This window comes from Esox lucius, chromosome 8 (assembly GCF_011004845.1).
Source record: "Esox lucius isolate fEsoLuc1 chromosome 8, fEsoLuc1.pri, whole genome shotgun sequence".
Taxonomy (NCBI): domain Eukaryota; kingdom Metazoa; phylum Chordata; class Actinopteri; order Esociformes; family Esocidae; genus Esox; species Esox lucius.
In genome coordinates, this window is record NC_047576.1 from 11,419,178 (window position 1) to 11,435,862 (window position 16,685).

The 16,685-nt window shown below is 46.4% G+C and overlaps 1 long non-coding RNA gene across 9 annotated transcripts in view; it reads left to right on the plus strand.

Moving 5' to 3' along the window:
• LOC105011515 overlaps positions 1 to 16,685 on the plus strand; it is a 55,453-nt gene that overhangs the window by 26,487 nt on the left and 12,281 nt on the right. For all 9 annotated transcript variants that reach the window (XR_004576054.1, XR_004576050.1, XR_004576052.1 and 6 more), the window contains one exon: positions 10,985 to 12,311. This is a non-coding gene — a long non-coding RNA (uncharacterized LOC105011515). The remainder of the gene's footprint in view (positions 1 to 10,984; positions 12,312 to 16,685) is intronic.

The window sequence follows — 16,685 nt, forward strand, 5'->3', positions numbered from 1 at the left end:
AGAGAGTGTGTGTGTCTGTGTGTCTATGTGTCGTTACGTGTGTGTGCCTGTGTCTGTACGTGTGTGTGCCTGTGTCTGTACATGTGTGTGCCTTCGCTTGTAGTTGTGTGTCTGTGTCTGTATGTGTGTGTGCCTGTGTCTGTACGTGTGTGTGCCTGTGTCTGTATGTGTGTGTGTGTGTGTGTGTACGTGTGTGTGCCTGTGTCTGTATGTGTGTGTGTGTGTGTCTGTACGTGTGTGTGCCTGTGTCTGTACGTGTGTGTGCCTGTGTCTGTATGTGTGTGTGTCTGTACATGTGTGTGACTGTGTCTGTACGTGTGTGTGCCTGTGTATGTACATGTGTGTGCCTGTGTCTGTACATATGTGTGACTGTGTCTGTACGTATGTATGCCTGTGTCTGTACGTGTGTGTGCCTGTGTCTGTACGTGTGTGTGCCTGTGTCTGTATGTGTGTGTGCCTGTGTCTGTATGTGTGTGTGCCTGTGTCTGTATGTGTGTGTGCCTGTGTCTGTACATGTGTGTGCCTGTGTCTGTACGTGTGTGTGCCTGTGTCTGTACGTGTGTGTGCCTGTGTATGTACATGTGTGTGCCTGTGTCTGTACGTATGTATGCCTGTGTCTGTACGTATGTATGTCTGTGTCTGTACGTGTGTGTGCCTGTGTCTGTACATGTGTATGCCTGTGTCTGTACGTGTGTGTGCCTGTGTCTGTACATGTGTATGCCTGTGTCTGTACGTGTGTGTGCCTGTGTCTGTACGTGTGTGCCTGTGTCTGTATGTGTGTGTGCCTGTGTCTGTACGTATGTATGCCTGTGTCTGTACGTATGTATGTCTGTGTCTGTACGTGTGTGTGCCTGTGTCTGTACATGTGTATGCCTGTGTCTGTACGTATGTATGCCTGTGTCTGTACGTGTGTGTGCCTGTGTCTGTACATGTGTGTGCCTGTGTCTGTACGTGTGTGCCTGTGTCTGTATGTGTGTGTGCCTGTGTATGTACATGTGTATGCCTGTGTCTGTACGTGTGTGTGCCTGTGTCTGTACGTGTGTGTGCCTGTGTCTGTACGTGTGTGTGCCTGTGTCTGTACATGTGTGTGCCTGTGTCTGTACGTGTGTGCCTGTGTCTGTATGTGTGTGTGCCTGTGTATGTACATGTGTGTGCCTGTGTCTGTATGTGTGTGTGCCTGTGTCTGTACATGTGTGTGCCTGTGTCTGTACGTGTGTGTGCCTGTGTCTGTACGTGTGTGTGCCTGTGTATGTACATGTGTGTGCCTGTGTCTGTACGTATGTATGCCTGTGTCTGTACGTATGTATGCCTGTGTCTGTACGTGTGTGTGCCTGTGTCTGTACATGTGTATGCCTGTGTCTGTACGTATGTATGCCTGTGTCTGTACGTGTGTGTGCCTGTGTCTGTACATGTGTATGCCTGTGTCTGTACGTGTGTGTGCCTGTGTCTGTACGTGTGTGCCTGTGTCTGTATGTGTGTGTGCCTGTGTATGTACATGTGTATGCCTGTGTCTGTACGTGTGTGTGCCTGTGTCTGTACGTGTGTGTGACTGTGTCTGTACGTATGTGAGCCTTTGTCTGTACGTGTATGTGTGTCTGTGTGAGAGAGTTCCTTGTTTTTTTTCTTGTATTTTTGAAAGAAAGACAGAATAGCTTGTCTATTAACAATAAGGATCAAAACACAGTAGTTGGTGGTGGATGTGATCTTGAGAGATGTGGAGAGTCATTGAGCTCCAGTGTGTCCGGTGGCTGAAGGAGATGTAGCAGATTGTTTTCTCTCTCTCTGTCTCTCCCTCCTTCTCGCTATCTCTCTCTCTCATAGCTCGAAAATGGCATGCTGTACAAGCTAAGCAGGCCTCTGGCAGCATTTCTATGCAAACCATGGTGCTGAATGGTAAAGTGTATGTATTAAAGGGGGGTTTTGGGCGGGGGGTGCTCTGAAAAGGCAGCAGACTGGGTAGTGAATAGAAAACTAGTGGGGGGGGGGGGGAGCAGGGGGTCCGGGCCTTCATTGGTTTAATGCAACGGCCAGAGCAGCTGTGAAAAGAGGTCTCCCCTTTTTCCCACGCCCAGTGCGACGCGAAACAGTGGCTCAAGCGGCCAGGGTCAAGTCACATTGCTAATATATACACTGGGCCTGTGTACTTATACAATGCATACACACAGCTCATTTAGTTTATGTGTGCACACAGAGCAGAAACACACTCGCATGGACACACAAGACAGTCAGATGAGGCCAGTGTTCAGAGGGCAGCCTGACACTAATTTCTGTCACACTGGAGCCATTGTCTAGTTCTGGACCAACAGTCTTAGATTCTCCAAATTAACAAGCTGTCTGAGTTGACACACAGACATATATGCAGCCCTGCTAGGCCTCCCCAAAACACCTGCTATCCTCCTAGTCAGCATGAACATCAATTAGTCAATACCTTAGCAGTGAGAGAAAATATATTTTGTTACAAACACTGTACTTCGTACACACACTTTTTATTTCATATTCATATTGAACGATAATAATAGCCTGAAAAAGCACAAATTTTCCTACATTTCTGTGTTGTTTTTGAGGTCTGTATGTTATGTGTTATAAAGCAAATCCAAGCTAATCAACATATTTTTATGGGCCAAAACAGGTTCTTTATACTCTGACCCCCCCCCCCCCCCCCCCCCCCTTGATTCCCAGCAGTTGCTGAACCATTCTCTGATCACTGTAATCTGTTTTATTCCTTTTTTTAGGGGGTCGGGGGGGGGGCTCTCACTTGTTTATGTCTCAACCTCCATATAAGGTTGAATCATATTCTGGGGGATGTAAATGCTTTGTCCTGCCCCACCTCCTCCAGTGCCAGATGCCCTGCATTGTTAGGTCCAGGGTTCTGAGGCCACCACTACCCTGCCTCTCGGCTGCGATGTCACTCTGTCTGTCAAGGCCTTGGCAGAAACTTGACTGTGGGAAGGAGCGGAGCTCAGATTGGTCTGGGGGGCTGGGGAAGCGGGGTTGGGGGGGGTCAAGTGGGGGGGGGGCATGTGTCTAGCCCTGGAGTGGAGCAGAGACTGAGACAGCCTGGCTAGCCCTGGTCTAAGGCTGCAGCAACCCTTTTTAGACAATGGAGAGAGGGGGCAATGGGAAAGAACACATAGCAACCTTCCTAGCAACTCTCCTGGAAAGTGGAATTTAAATTAGACTGCTGATCTATGTCCCCAATAACCCAGGCTTGTTGTGTTACTCACTGACTTACTGTTAGCCAAGCAAGGATATTGAATGCTGTGAGCAACTAAAAAAAGACCACCTGTTTCCTGTGTTCTAATAAAGGCCTGTATTGTGTTAAGAGCACCTTTAGCGGATCCCTTTCTCAGCTAGACTATCGGAAGAAAGTCTGGTTATTGAATTGAGGGAAAATCAATATTGCTCAGAATTTTGCGTGATTTGATTTCAAAACGGCCTAATTTTACTACTGTTAAGATATGAGCTGATTCCAATCATTATTTGTTGAAATGCCTCTCAATCTCAGACATCAGTTACCACAGTCATGTTGTCTTTTTGTTGTCCTGATACTAGCCGTGTTCCAATAGACTCCCTAGTGTGGTGTCACAGTCAATCTGCTCCCCACCACCTTGTTGTGTTCATGCTCCTTTATGTTCCACATGTCCCCTGAAAGCCCAGGCAACAGGCGGGACACAGACACCAGCCCCCCCCTCCCTTCTCCTCTCACCCAAATGGTGCTGGAGAGGAACAAGACAAAGGAGAGACTCACTTAATTAGCTGGACGAGAAAATGCATTGTGGCAATTACCCAGCACAAAGAGGTAAGAATGTATGGCCTGTTGATAAGGCGCAAGGCAGCAGGACTTTCTTGTGCCGAGAGAATCAGCTACAATAGAGCCAAAGATGTAGCACACTGTAGAATCATTTCCAGTCCTTTCAGACGTGGGACACCGCATTCTAGCCGCTTATTAGTTGAAATACATGTTCAACGTCAGCCTAAAAGCGTAGGTCTTTGAATATGGTTTTCTGTAGTAATTCGTTCATCTGATATCTTGTTCATAGTTTCAGGGCTGGGGAGAAACAGATTACAGATATTATTCCAAAGCTAGATATATATTTATTGGGTAACTTTTAAATTCACCAAGGATGTTTATTAAAAAAATGCATTGTTGTACCTTTCCATCTCATTTGCATTGAATTCCACATTGAAGAAAGGTACAGTAGTTCAATGATATGTCTCCTCCTCATCACATTATTTGGTGATCTTCTGTGTTCTATGGTGTATTGTGGACCTGCCCGTTTCTATTTCTGCTGTTTGTGAGTGGGTTGGTTCCCTGACTGGCTGATGTGGATGGGGTCTTTTCTGCCACTGCTAAGAGCATCCTCCAGTTTTCCTGGAGTGCCCAGGGGGGATTTCTTTCATGAAGTCAGATAACATCCCAGCGACCCCTTCTTCCTTTTTTTATGAGAGTTCCTTAACCTTGATAAATGAAGTGAGGGGAGAGCAGGAAAAAGTTGTGGAGGGCTGGGTAAAGAGAGAGGACTAGAGAGAGGAGCCGGCTCTCCGGTCCGCTCGCTCCCTCGCTCTCAGGATCAATAACGGTCGGAGAGCTGCTGAGCACTCCTGTCTGGCAGCCCTACCACTGGGGATGCGGGGAGGAGGGGCAACTCTCTACCACCGCAGCCGGCCGAGTAGAGGAGAGTAGCGGGGCGATGGTAAGGGGAGGGGAGTGTACCAACCCACCCACACACACCCTCCCCTGCCTGCCCGCCTGCTTCTGTGCCCGCTAGCTGCACACACATCTGAGGTCTCCTTCTGTGGAGCCACAAGGTTATAGCGTGTCGATACAAATGCGTGCAGCTCTCCGACAAATGGGATTTGGCATGTTCAATCAACAGGGTTGCCAAATCCCTGTTGTTAAGTGTTGCGAAGCCATATCTGTCTGTGCCCGCATTGAGCTATGTTACCTGGATTTCTTAGCTGTCCCCTAAATATCCTCTATAAAAGTCCCTCCTAATGGAATTATCTAGTGCATTTGTCATTGGTTTTGATTGGCCGGGTGTGCGTCAGCATAATGAGAAGACTTTGATTTTGAAGTGCACAAAGAGAGGCCTTGGGCTCAGACACTTGTCGGACCGGAAGGCCGGACGTCCTCACCCACAGTGATGTGGGGTGCTAAGGACCCTGTCTTAAAGGAAACAACAATCACATAATCACAACATTCAAATTGGCAAGCTCCTCTAAAAGCAACTGTTCTCAAAATGTGATCTCAGACTCTCTCGGATATGGCAGCACCAATTGCTGTTAACCTCAGTGCAGCAGGTTGTTTAGGCGGGGCGATGCGCTACTCTGTCTGTTTCAGTGGGCTACAATCCACTGTCATCAATTTGTTCTTCTAAAACATATATTAATTTGCAAAGTTTGACTTTTAAGATAAAAGCCAGTTTCAGACAGTTACCTTTAAAGGCTTAAAAAAAAATCCACTCATGGGTATTAATTTCAGTACTATACTATTAAATGATATTTAATCCAATTACTCAGAAAATGTTCACTTTGCCTGATGTTCACTGTATGCAGTTAAACCGAAATTATTTGCTGTAGAAAAGGTTTTTAAAACCACCCCTTATTTTATCATTCCATTAAAATGACTAAAGGTTGAATCAGCTGCACCAAAAAAAGGTGTAACTTTATGTAGTAAATATCCTAACATTGATTTAGTTTAGGCTTAAATGTACAGGTGTGTGGTAATGTCAAGATGCCCCTTACAGAATCCTTTCCAAACGAAGTCACTTTTCAACAGATAACATGCAAACAGTCAAAATTACAGACCACTGGCAATCTATCCAAAACATCTGAATAAATTCAAACAAAGAGCTGAACAAAAAATGCTCAAAGAAGTTTCAAAGAAATGAAAACATGTTTTAAGTGTCAGCTGTCAGAAAGAGATAACACAAACCAGGCCTTCATGGGAGGTCAGAAGGGTAAATGGAAATACGAAAGAACTGTACATTCCTGGGATATGTGAGACAAAACCTGGATGAATAACAAAACTATTTGACCATTGTACTGGTCAGTGGAGTTAAGGCTTTTGTTTTTTGGCTGTAAAGCCAGAACAAATTTTGGCATAAAAAAACACTACCTTTCAACAGAGAAACCGAATACCAACTGTAGACAATGTGTCACAACTACCTCTTTTTTTGCTGCCTCTGTGCCAGGCTAGCTTGACTATATTAAGTCAACCATGAATTGTACCACAGAATACTTAGGGGGAATGTGAGGCCATCTATCAAAAAGAAGAAGCTGAACTGAAAATAGATCTTGCAGCAGGAGCAATAACCACTTACCATTATTGCAAATTAAAAACAGAATGGCAGAGAAACGGGAAACGGAGAGTTAAGGAATGGTATACTCAAACCCAGATGTCAATCTTATAGAAAGGCAAGGAAGACTTGAAGCAGGCTGCATATTGAAGAAAGACATCAAACATCACACAGTTGAAGTAGTTCTTTAAGGACTCGTGGGCACAAAATACTCCCAGTTCTTGTAAGAGACTGATAGGCAGTTACAAGAAACGCCTACCATTAAGTTATTTTAGCCAGAGGAGGTTACACCAACTCTTGAAGATTGGGGTGTACACATTATTTTTATTTTTTTCTGGAGATAAAAAACGTTTAAATGATTGCAAACATTTTTCTCCAGTCTGATTTGTTCAAAAAGTCTTCCTTTATATTTCCGTGATTTTTAATGAAATGTCAAATTTCCCCCGCCCCAGTACACCTGTCAAAAAATGTAACTTTTTAGGGCTTGCACTTACTCTACTCTGTTTTCTGTCTCATATCTTCTTTCTCCTCCACTCCTACATTCCGACTGTGTTCTATCTCACTACTTCTCTTTCTCCTCCTCCACTCCTAAATTCAGAGAGTGTTCTATCTCCTCTGCCCTTTTTTTACCCCTTTCCCCTCCTGCCATCGTTTACACCTGATCCTTTCATGTACTCCTCCCTAATCTCATCCTAAAACCCCTTGAGTTCCCCTCAACAATACCCTCCTCATTCTCTCTCCCTCTCTGTTGCCCTCTCCCCCTTGTTGAGTATCAATCCACGCTGCTCATCCCAGGCTCTCTCTCTCTCTCCCCGTGTTTAATTGAGTCAGTGAGCATTTGACCACCCCCATCATTGGTAGGGAGCGGGTTGGCCCAGCCCTCCCAGGAGGAGAGACATTGTCTGGGCTGTCCCGCCGGTGTAATCCCCTCTACCGGGACAAAGGCCTGGTACTCCTCCACAACTGAAGGGAATTAACCCCTCAACAAGAGCCCAACCCAGGCCCAACTACCCCTCATCAAGCCTCCTGGCCAAGCCCAACTACCCCTCATCAAGTCTATAGGTCAGGCCCAACTACCCCTCATCAAGCCTCCTGGCCAAGCCCAACTACCCCTCTTCAAGCCTCCTGGCCAAGCCCAACTACCCCTCATCAAGCCTCCTGGCCAAGCCCAACTACCCCTCATCAAGTCTATAGGTCAGGCCCAACTACCCCTCATCAAGCCTCCTGGCCAAGCCCAACTACCCCTCTTCAAGCCTCCTGGCCAAGCCCAACTACCCCTCATCAAGCCTCCTGGACAAGCCCAACTACCCCTCATCAAGCCTCCTGGCCAAGCCCAACTACCCCTCATCAAGCCTCCTGGCCAAGCCCAAATACCCCTCATCAAGTCTATAGGTCAGGCCCAACTACCCCTCATCAAGCCTCCTGGCCAAGCCCAACTACCCCTCATCAAGTCTATAGGTCAGGCCCAACTACCCCTCATCAAGTAATCTGGTCAGCCCCCTACTACCTTTAATCAAGTCTCCTGGCCAGGCCCAACTACCCCTCATCAAGTCTTCTGGTCAGGCCCAACTACCCCTCATCAAGTCTATAGGTCAGGCCCAACTACCCCTCATCAAGTCTTCTGGTCAGGCTCAACTACCCCTCATCAAGTCTATAGGTCAGGCCCAACTACCCCTCATCAAGTCTTATGGTCAGGCCCAACTACCCCTCATCAAGTCTATAGGTCAGGCCCAACTACCCCTCATCAAGTCTTATGGTCAGGCCCAACTACCTCTTATCTTGTGCCTCCACACCTGGTCTGGTCTCTCACTACAAATGGCACAAGGGGTCCCATTAACACATTAGAGTAGGTTTATGTTGGTTACATACCAACTGGGGTGCTTATGAAGGGGACATAGTAAGCTTCTTACCAGTGACTTTCAGGCATTGGTGGTGAAATAATGAATCGGAGGGAGGATCCTGCCATCTCAGGTGTAAACGCACCTTTGAAATATCAATATTATAAAATAATAATGATAGACCTTTTCTAATCATGAGCATTTCACTCTATTTTTTTAGTAATAACAGTTCAGTAGTGATATGAGAAAGAAACATCCATGTTCTTCATCATGTTGATGTAGGCGGTGCATAGGTATGTAACAACACTGTCTCCTTATGGAACCACCCCCACTTCCTGCTTGCCACCCACTAGCCTCTATTCATCAATTGTTTCTCTTTCTTTCTCACTTTCTTTCCCTCTGTCTATCTCTTTCTCACTCTTTCACCCCCTCTCTCTCCCTCTTTCCTCCCCCTCCATCCATGGGCTGCAATGAGATGGGGGTGACTCCCTCTATGTCCAGATCTAAGGGTAGCCACACCTCCATTGGCCTGATGACACACACACACCACACACAAAGGAAGAGAGGAGGCCATGTTGCCATGGGAACCAGTGGTCAGAGTTTACCAGAGGGGAAACAAACAAAGTAATGTTCATAGAAGCAGGTTGTGCAATGGGAGCAGAGATCCTGCGTGTGTGTGTGTGTGCACGAGTGTGTAAATGTGTGTGTAAAAATGTATGTAGTTTTTTTCCATTGACCTCATGGAAATACATTGACATTGTTTTCCTACCTGCTATTTGAATGCTTACAGGTTTGTTTACTCAAACACAATCATTTAAATGTCTTCAGAAATGTTATATCCTCTTTCTTTTGTACCTTTAAGCGTTTGCATGAATGCCGTTTTAATTTTGATATACACTTATGACTCATAATTCAATCCTAAGCCTCTTCTCCCTTCACTCTCGTGTGGTGTGAGTGTGTGTGTGTGTGTGTGTGTGTGTGTGAGTGAGAGATAGCGAGGCTAACACAGGCGAGGAGGGGCTGTGTATCTGTTCCCAGTTTCTCTCAGTGCTCTCCCTGCCATGCCCACTGTGCCGCTGCTATCACACTCTCACACACTCCTGTCACTGCTCCTTCTCTCCCTCTCCTCCTCATTCTCCTGCCTTTACACCCCCCACACCCCCTCTGGATTGGTGGATGAGGTGTAGGTTGGGAAGGAAACGTGGCGTATCCACGAGGAAACCATGTCTCGCGGTGGTTGGATGTTGTCCCCTCAGCCTAGTCTCAAACCGCGCGGCGAACACTGCAGCTACCCCCCCCCTACCCCCACCCCCCCGTTTTCTCTCCCAGATTCAGTCTCCCTCTTCTAAGGTGAGGTGGTAAACAACTGCGGCTTAGCACTATAGAGATCAGCAAACCCCATGTCAAAGCCTCCCATGATTCCTTAGGAAAAAGCGCCATGCCTTCATTTCGGTGTTCCCTCGGTTTCCCCTCCCCCTTCCTTTTAGTTCTGCACTTGGCTGCTTCAATAATATTTAGAAGATGATCTTTTTTTCTTTTCCCCTTGCTCTCCTTTTTAATTTTTTTTAACACAAGTCCAATGCCATGGGGCAACCAACCCCCCTCCCCCGCCCCCCCCTCCCCGCTGGCCCTCTCCTTCAGAGCTGACAGATAGACAAACGCACTGTTCTCTCTTTTTTTTGCCTTTCACCTCTCAAGACTCCCTCCGTCCATCGTGTTGGCCCGCCACAATGTGTCCGCTGTATCCTGCAGCCGGGAGAATGCGGTCCTGAACTAACAATATCACCAAGGCTGTCTGAATGCAGGGGAGCCTCATTGTGTCCTGGCAGAGGGGAGTTAACACCCATGTCTGAGCCCAATGAATAGTATTATTGTGTCTGAGACATGCACCTCACCCCGGCCTCCCCTCGGTCCCCCCTCATCTCCCCCTGTCCGTACCCCTAACATACCCCTCTCTTGTCCAAACAGCCCAGTTTTTTTTTTGTCCTCCTAACTCTCAGCTTCCAAAGGCCCATCAACTCTCTAAAAGAGTACATAACAGTTTATTTATTCCCTGCGCAACAACAATATTTGTGTTTGTTTGTGACAGTGGAAGTGAGGAGACGAGCCCTCTAGGTTATTAGGTGGTAGTGCAGTGATGAAGGTGGCAAGTGGGGAAGGCGGGTGTTTAGCTGTGGTCTTCACAGTTGGCGTACACAATGGGGCTGAGATTCCATGAAGAAATGTCCCCGACTGTCATTTGCATAATAAGAGGGTGCTGAAACCATTTGAATAATTTTAGACAATAGAAAAGCACAAGTGTTTTTTAACAAAGTTTCTGACAACAATGTGAGCGTGTTTCACTCACATTCTTCCACATTCAATATGCCAAACAGCTATGTCTGTGAAGTCTTTCTTTTTTTTTGGTGGGGGTTACCATTTACTGACAATAGCAAATTACCTAAAACTTGGTGGACCTTTGGGGCAGGGCTATAGGAGGTTATTGGTAAAGAGTGCATTTTGTTCAGGGGCATTTTTTCTGAATTCCACCAGTGCTATATGGTGATTTTTATAATAGGCCCAAATGCTGTCACTGGCTGCTGTGGAGAGAAGGCATCAGAGTAATAGCCCAGAGTACACTTGGCAGCCAGTTTCTTCCTGCCTGACACACTTAACTCAACATTCTCCCATTTCAGCTTTTCTTCACACAGAGGGTGATGAAGTTCACATTACAGACTGTGAGGATGCCAAAATATTCACCCCCCACATCTCTCCGATCAAAGCACAAGGTTGACATCTGGAGTGGGCAAAATGCTGCAAGTTAAGCTCAACTTTTTTTCTTCTCCTTGTCTTGTTGTTTGTGTGCAGGAAGAGGAGAGACAGAGTGAAAAAGAGGAGGACGAGGAGGAGAGTGGGTTGAAGGAACGGAATGGAGGAATGGAGCGGTGAACAGTGAACCAGGGAGCAGGAGAACCCATCTGTGGATGGCCATGGGCTCTGGCTCCCCCCGTGGCCCTCTGCTCTGTGCCGGGGTCTCAGGGAGCTGACTGAGGCCAGCCAAGCAGCGGCGAAGTGGGCAGACGAGCCGAGGCAAGGCGGGCTCTCGTCCCCGCTGGCAACCTGCTCTTCGGCAGCACGGAGCAGCGAATCAATACGGAGGAGTGAGGCTAGCAGGGGTCGCCCAGAAACGCCTCTGGCTGTAGTGCCCAGGGACCCAGCGGTCCAGCCCTTTCCAAGTCTCACAACCAGCCAGGGCCCTAACCCTAACCACCCTGTGTATGTTTGTGTGTGTGGGTGGGTGTGTGTTTGAGCATGTCTGTGTGTGTGGTTCTGCCGGAGGGGCTTTCCTGACCCATGACCGCTTGATAAAACTTTGGCTGCTAGCAAGAGAGCGAATGAGAGAGAATGAAAAAACTAACGTCAAAGGTTTTTCTTCAATTTTTTCCTCTGGTTACTCATTCTTACCCATCCCACCTGACTGTTTGAATGAGAGTTCAGTGCAAAGGCCTCTTATATTTAATTGAACAGGCCTCTCTTTCTTCACTTCCCTCCTAAGCATGTACAACCACTGAGCACTCCACATCTGATGAACCAGGATAAAAGGACAATTAGAAATTGTTTTCCTCTTGCAGATTCAAATCAGTCCTTTTTTTCAACTCCCATTTTCTTACTCACGACTCCCGGTACTATCAGACGATATGGGAGATGTTATTGATCCAAACGGAGAAAGAAGAGGTGCTGGTTTTGATGCAGGACCGTTCACTGTCTGTGGTGATGAGACCAGAAAACCCCTTCACTGTACACTGAACAACACTCAGGAGTGAATGAGTCCTAATTGAGTGCAGATGAAAAGGACAGTGGACATAAAGTATAGTGCCTGAAATGTGACCCTCTCCACTGGTTCTGTTTCATGTGACTTTCGCCTACATATTTAAAGAATCCTCTTCACACAAGAACCACTATCTTTAGATACTGAAAAAAGGATGAAAAGATCCGGTGGAAGGAGAATGACTATGTGAGGGCTGAATGGAAAGCCAGTTACACATAAAGCAGAATTAAAATGTTTCATTGGAGAAGATAATGATTCTCAATGCCGGCTGGGCTTAAGAGGACAAAGGGGACATTGCTGTTTGGAGCCTGAAGCACCTTCCCAGAGAGAGACCTAGGAACAACACAACGCTGATGATTTCAAATGGTAAGTAGGCATACCGTTTTAGTGTACCATTGTTTGAGCCTTTTACACCAATGTCATATGTTATCTGAAGATAGCTGGGTATACATTAAAATGCGATATAAAAAGTTTTAGGTCTATTTAAAAGAAGAAATAAGTCAAATCCAGGCCTCTGCTTATCATGTCATACAGTATAAAAATACAGTATGACCTAGAACTCTGCACCACTTCCACTGCTTAGACATAAAGCCCTTGGCTGTGATAATTCCTTAATTGAATGAGGAAATAGTTGCATTGCTTACTGGCAAGCGTTATTAAGAGTCCCCACCAATCTGCTGGCATAGAGGGACGGGCGCCACGCTGTGTCTCAGCCTGGCAGCGCCGTGCCGCGTGCCTACAAAATGGCTGCCACTGTCTGCCAGCTGTCTGCTCAGCCAAGATGGCGACTGTGGGCCGCGTTTAACGTCCTCCATCTGCTTAATCAATAACGGGTATGCAAATAGCCCGTAAAAGCATTTGCATACGCTTGAGTCTTAGGCCGAGGATGTTGGTAGGGACCAGCCGTGCCGTCGTGTGAATTAAGGCGCTCAGGAGAATCACGGGACAAATGTTTCTTGTTGCTGCACCCCTCCTGTCTTTCCTCTTTCATCCGAGCCCGTCTGTTTTACGCCGGGCGTTGATAGCATTACCGCTGCTGCTTTTGATGTGAGCGAATCGCGGGGCGGCAGTCAGTGACTGTCTGCCTGTCTGCTCATTGTGCTGCATGTGACATCTGTGATTGGCTGCGGCTAGGTGCCTGACTAGCACACTTGCTAAGTCCCCCCACGGTAATGGCGGCAGAGGAGGGGAGCTAAGCCCACGCCTGCTTTGCCCGCCCGGCCAGCCCTCAACATAATGACCTCATTAGCATGCACAGCACTCCCCGCTATAGGGCCTGGTGCGCCGCTGCGCCGTGGGACCCAACAGTGGACGCCCTTCACACAGCGCTCAGCATGCAACACTGTGTTCCCCCACACAATGCAGCCGCTCCGTAGTCTTTATTACGCCCTGTCAAAGCACAGGGGATCAGAGGTATCAGGAGGGAAACAGCGGGCGGTACGCTAAACGTGGACGAGGCAATATATTTGTGCTTTCTGGTCTTAATGTGGTGTTAGTGGCCGTGGATGGATGTACTGTAGCGCTTGTGTTTACACTAGATGGCTGTGCTGATACAATCTCAGCCGTTCACACATATTTTCACCTGTCAATGCTAATTACGGCACTGAGCCCTCTGAATTATCTGTGTCCTGGAAATAAGCTGTCATCTGCTCTTAAGCCCTTTGAAGTGTTTGTGCTTGTGTGTGTGTGTGTGTGTGTGTGCATGTATGGGGGGATGTGTGTTTATGTGTGGGGAAAACATGGTACATATTGGCAGCCCAACCAGACACATACATATACACCATGTACACACACAATATACAGTGGATATAAAAAGTCTACACACCCCTGTTAAAATGCCAGGTTCTTGTGATGTAAAAGAATGAGATAAAGAAAAATCATGTCAGAACTTTTTCTACCTTTAATGTGACCTATAACGTGAACAATTAAATTGAAAAACAAACTAAAATCTTTGAGGGGGAAAAACAAAAAATAAAAACCCCACAATAACCTGGTTGCATAAGTCTTTACACCTTTTAACTAATACTTTGTTGAAGCACCTTTTGATTTTATTACAGCACTCAGTCTTTTGGTGTAGGAGTCTATTAGCATGGCACATCTTGGCATGGCAATATTTTCCCGCTCTTCTTTGCAAAAGTGCTCCAAATCTGTCAGATTACGATCTCCTGTGCAGAGCCCTTTTCAGATCACCCCACAGATGTTCAATTGGATTCAGGTCTGGGCTCTGGCTGGGCCATTCCAAAATATTCTTCTGGTGAAGCCATGCTTTTGTGGATTTGAATGTGTGCTTTGGGTCGTTTTCGTGCTGAAAGGTGAACTTCATCTTCAGCTTTCTAACGGATGCTTGAAGGTTTTTTGGAACTGTTCATAATTCCCCCCACAGTGACTAAGGCCCCGGTTCCAGCTGAAGAAAAACAGCCCCAAAGCATGATGCTGCCACCACCATGCTTCACTGTGGGTATGGTGTTCTTTGGGTGATGTGCAGTGTTGTTTTTGCACCAAACATACCTTTTGGAATTATGGCCAAAAGGTTCAACCTTGGTTTCATCAGACCATAACATGTTTCCCACATGCTTTTGGTAGACTTGATGTTTGTTTTTGCAAACTTCAGTCGGGCTTAGAGGTTTTTCTTTGTAAGAAAAGGCTTCCGTCTTGCCACCCTACCCCATAGCCCATTCACATGAAGAATACGGGAGATTGTTGTCACATGTAGCACACAGCCAGTACTTGCCAGAAATTCCTGCAGTTCCTTTAATGCTGCTGTAGGCCTCTTGGAAGCCTCCCTGACCAGTTTTCTTCTCGTCTTTTCATCAATTATGAAGGGACGTCCAGTTCTTGGTAATGTCTCCGTTGTGCCATATTTTCTCCACTTGATGATGTCTGTCTTCACTGTGTTTCATGGTATATCTTATTTTGTACCTTTCTCCTGACTGAAATCTTTGAACAATGAGATCCCTCTGATGCTTTGAAAGCTCTCCGCGGACCATGGCTTTTGCTCTAAGATGCAACTAAGAAAATGTCAGGACAATCCTACTAGAACAGCTGAACTTTATTTGTGATTGATTAGAGTCACTTTAAATGATGGCAGGTGTGTAATGACTTCTATTTAACATGAGTTTGAATGTGATTGGTTAATTCTGAACCCAGCCACATCCCCAGTTATAAGTGTGTGCACGCTTATGGAACCAGGTTATTGTAAGGTTTTTATTTTTCATTGAAGCCCCTTGAAGTTTTCAATTTGTTTTTCAATTGAATTTTTCACATTATAGTTCACATTAAAAGTGGAAAAAGTTTTGACATAATTTAGCTTTGTCTCATTCTTTTACATCACAAAAACCTGGCATGTGATGTGTACTTTTTATATACACTGTACATACATATATATATATATATATATATACAGACACACGCACATGCACTGTACATGCACTATACACACAAACACACACACTATATACACACAAACAGAATATATGTACACACACACATACACACTGCACCACCACACACAGGATCCTCTCCAAGGAGGAAACATGACACCGAACTGAAGCCCATGTAATCTAATAATTTTTACTGTAGTTCTCATAACTCACTGCAATTGATTCTCTCCAGAGAACACTGGTTAGCCTTAGGCCACTTCATGACCAACAATGCAGTGTGTCCTGCGTGGGTGACACTGGGTGGGAAACATTTTTGGTAATCCAGGGGGAGGACCCAGAGCATCCAACGCTAAACATAATCATACCTGGTAACAGTAGCTAGCGTACAGAATAGTAAAACTCGGGCTAGCATGGCGAAACACCTCAGAGGTGGATTTGGGATTTGCCGCCTGGTAATTCTGTGGTGAGGGACAGTGCCCATCTGAGGGACAGTGAACATTAGTGTATTTAACATGGGTGATGTCAGAGGGATCAGGAGCTAGCCTGTCCTTGCTAGACTACATGCACATTTACTTATTCAAAGCAGGGAGTCCCATTCTCCTATCTCCCTCTATCAACTCTATTTAATCAAGCTGCCTGTCTAATCAGTCCACACTCTGGGAGGAGGGGGGCGTGGAGGACAGCGCTTAATGGTTAGCCTTTACCCATATTAGCCTTTCTGCACGCTAAAATGCTAGCCCGAGCACAGGCTACTGTATCCTGCCTTCTTTGTGGGTAAAATGGATGCCAGTTTTATGGTGTTGTTCTGTGTAGCTGAGAAGTATGGGGGTGGTGGGTCTGAAGGGGGATACCGGGGTGGGGTTGGGGGTAGGTGGTGTCTGGGTGAGGGGATCGGGACAGTAGGGGAGTATTACAGAGAGAATAGGATGTCTGGGTCAGGGTGCTGGTGCCTCATTTGCATATTCAGAACAGCTGGGGAGCCCATATGTTTTTAGCATCGCCAGACGAAAATGACATACAGAAATATACACACCACATCTCAACCCGCAGACCCCCTTCAACACACACATGCACACACAGTCACACAAACACACAGTCACACACACACACAAACACACAGTCACACAAACAGACACGCAGTTACAAACCCACACAAACCAACCACTCCAAATCAACTGCCATTTGGGCTCAAATCTGGACATTCACGCTTTTACTTGAAAACACAAAAACACCCCCTACCCCCTGCCTCTACCCCAAAACAGAAAGCTTTTATGCTAATGATGCCCATAGCCATATGTGTGAGTACGCCAGTGCAATTATGCATAATTCATCACATGGGGAGGAGATAGGAGGGGGCTGG